The following is a 3539-nucleotide window of genomic DNA, read 5'->3' as shown; positions in this document are numbered from 1 at the left end:
AAAAAAAATGCAAGTGATCGCGCTGGCGCATCCATGTCCTGCAAAGCACGCTTCAGCTTCCACTCTCTGCGCAAACTATTGGATACAGCGCACATTTATCTAGGTTTAACGTTTAAACATTGTTATATGCTTGAACTGTTTTATATCTATAGATTTTATTTTAGTTAAGTCGTGATGATTTGAGAAGGCTAAATTGATCAAGCATATGCTCACTGTCTGCCGCTGGCCGCTTGGTCGTTACTTTAAATGCGTAACGTTAATTAGGCTATGTGAGTACTGCTCGTGTCTGAAAATAATATATTAAAAACAAAATTATTTTACATAAAAACATTAGGCTGTAGCTTATATTTATTTAGTACATTTTTTAATTAATGTAAAAACTCAAATTAATTGTAAAACTGAAAGTATTTTTTTTTATTGTGTTCAGCACGGTGGGCCGCATTTGAATTCGTGATGGGCCGCATGCGGGCCGCGGGTTGAGAACCACTGATGTAGATTGAAGTCCTATGCTTGGATTCTTGGTCAGTTGCAATATTGCACCTAAGTAAAGATAAAGTTGTTGCTTTAAACAGTGTAACCAGTATATTCGTCTGAGAACACATAATGGAAGCCACAGATGTAGAACAAGTACAACTACAAAAATTCTCTTCAAAAGAGAGCATTGAATAAACTAATTCAACTAAGTAAATAAGAAAAACTCCATGTAAGTCTGCAAAGACAATAAATGTAACAAACAAGTGAACAAAGCAATAAACATTAAACTTACGTTTGAGTTGAAAACACAAAGGTTTCTCAAGCAGAATTTTGGAGGCAAAACGAAGGTTCAAACAGAACCTACTACTCATTCTATTACTTCCTACTTTATACAATACAAGGTGTGCTACAGGTGTCTCCCTAGTGCCTAGGATGAACATAGCAACCAAAATTACAATGACTAAAACCTTGTGACAGGCAGTGACTGTTGCATTACTGTTATCTAAAAATCTTAGTACCCTTTCAAAATGGCCTCTCATATTGCTTGATCACGCTTATGGTGGAAACTCCTGTTTACTCTGAATACTGAAGCCTGATTTGTTAACGTTCCTGTAGCTGCGAGAACAAAAGGTATTTCATCAGAATTTTCTCCTTCAGCACGAAAATCATCTCCTCTCTGGACTCTGAAGAAGATAAAGGACTATGAAGACTGCTTACTCGCCTCAGAAGAGCCACGGCAGCAGAAAGACGCTCCAAGGAGCGAACATGTTGTTCCGGTGCAGTGTGTCTCCAGGTGAATGGAGACTACACCCCCAAGTGGTTCAGGCAATTTGAAATTTTTTTGCAAGGGCAGAGGTGGACCTCTTTGCCTCAGAAGACAACTAACTCTCACTGCCTTTTCTCAACATTTATCTCTGAGTGAGATGCGCTGGCCTCCTACTGACCCAGTGCTCGCCTGTATACCTTCAGTCCAAATGCCCTGCTCCCTCAGGTCATCAGACGAGTCAGGGAGGTAGGATGCTCGGTCCTCCTGGTGGCTCCACTCTGCCAGAACCAGACATGGTTCCCCGAGTTGATACAGCTGTTGGCGGCTGCCCCTTGGTCGATTCCATTGAGGAAGGACATCCTCTCCCAAGCGAGAGGGACGATTTGGCATCCCCAGCAGAAGCTATGGAGCATTCATGTTTGGCAATTTAGCACGGTTTGTGAGTTAGATGGTCCCGCTGTGTCTTGGTGGCTGTTTGAGGACAGTACTCATTGGTACCTGCAGACCCTGAGTGGGATGTACCGCCTTGTAAGCAAACGAGTTAGGATTCCTCACTTCCTCTCTTAAGTGGAAATTTATCAAAGTTAAAGAACGGTTTCCTTTGAGGGCTATCCCTTTTTATGAAGATTGTAGCAAGATGCCCCTCCCCAGTGGTTTTGGGCTTTAAGTAGGGTTCCATGCTCTCTTCTAAGCAGCATCTGAGGTCGGGCTGCCTCCAGTGTATTTACAGTGGCCTCCCCTGTTGCATCAAAGTTGGTAGATGTCCGAGGACAGTTCCCTTTGACAAGCTGCTCTTTGGCCGGGTGGAGCAAGAGGTCCCTCACTAAAGTATGTGGACCATGAAGTAGGGTTCCTTGCTCCCTCTGTTCTGTCTGCATGTAGGGGTTGGGCTGCTCCTCCACCTTACTAGGGGCTTTGAGTGGGTGGTCCCCCCTTTTGGTTCCTTAGGGTGAGCTCTCATGGAGTCTCCCTATGTAGGTGGAAACTTATCAAAGATGTACTTGTTTAGAATGGTTTCCTTTGATAGCTTTCCCTTTTTGAAGTGTTTGAGAATTGAGTGTTTACTATTTTCCTATTTAATGCTGTACAGCTGCTTTGACACAATCTGCATTGTTAAAAGCGCTATATAAATAAAGGCGACTAGACTTTTTGTAGATTGAAGTGATATGTAGTTGAAGTGTGGATTCCTTGCTCCCTTCTCATAATATGAGCTAGGTCGGGCTGCCTTCCCTTTCACCTATAGCAGCCTCTTCAGGGATAGTAGCTGTCTGAGGATAGTTTCCCTTTGACAAACTGCTCTTTGGCTTGGGCTGTTACAATCCCTTGTAATTAGAGGTTTTTAAGTAGACAGTCCACCTATGGTTATAGTTTGAGTCTCTTTTTAGGCTCCCTATTTAGTTTTTTGTCAAACATTTACCTGTTGATGCTGGTTGAGGTAGCTTTTGCTATCTTTGGGCTGTCTCCCCTGTGTTAGGGTTTCAAGTAGTTGGCCCATTGTCTTAAGGAACATAGCTGTTTGAGTATAGTTGTGTTCCCAACTTGGCAAAATTTTAGTGTTGGTTGGGTTCCCCACTTCCCCTAAGCTGTTCTAGCTGTCCAGAGTGACATTGACATGCCCCTTTTTGAATCAGTGCATGTTTGGCTACTTATTTTGGTGCTCTCTCACCAGGTGGACAGGCATGCACCTTGGCATGGCATAGTGGGTATTTCATTTCCCATAGTGTACACTAGAGGACGCAGTGCAAGTTCCCTTGAAGGGGAACATCTCGGGTTACACATAACCATGGTTCCCCGAGAGGAAATTAGACACTGCATTTCCTTGACTACGGCTTGCCTGCTTAAGGTCTCCTTCAGACAAACGAGTTGATGACATGCATTACTGGTGCTCTCTGCTAATGACATCACGGGCTGCGTGGTCCAGTGGATTTGGAATGTTTTCACACATGCTTCAGACACTGGTCATGCTGATGTCATTCCCCATAGTGACGCAGTCTCTTGTTCCCTCTCGGGGAACCATGATTACATGTGTAACCCGAAATGTCTTTAGTAGAGTAGAGTGGAGTATATCTTTATTATCCACCAAGGCAGTTAAAAAAAACATAAATAGGCTAAACAAACTGTAAAAATAAATAAATAGATTTTTGTATTGACTGTATTTCAAAATAAATATCAAAATAAATATAAATAAATATATATATAAATATAAATATAAAAATATATAAAATAAATATATATAAATATAAATATATAAATATATATAAATAAATATATAAATATATATATATAAATATATAAATAT

Source organism: Sinocyclocheilus grahami, unplaced genomic scaffold, assembly GCF_001515645.1.
Source record: "Sinocyclocheilus grahami isolate Dianchi unplaced genomic scaffold, SAMN03320097.WGS_v1.1 scaffold730.1, whole genome shotgun sequence".
NCBI classification, from domain to species: Eukaryota; Metazoa; Chordata; class Actinopteri; order Cypriniformes; family Cyprinidae; genus Sinocyclocheilus; species Sinocyclocheilus grahami.
Note: the sequence above shows the minus strand (reverse complement) of the source record.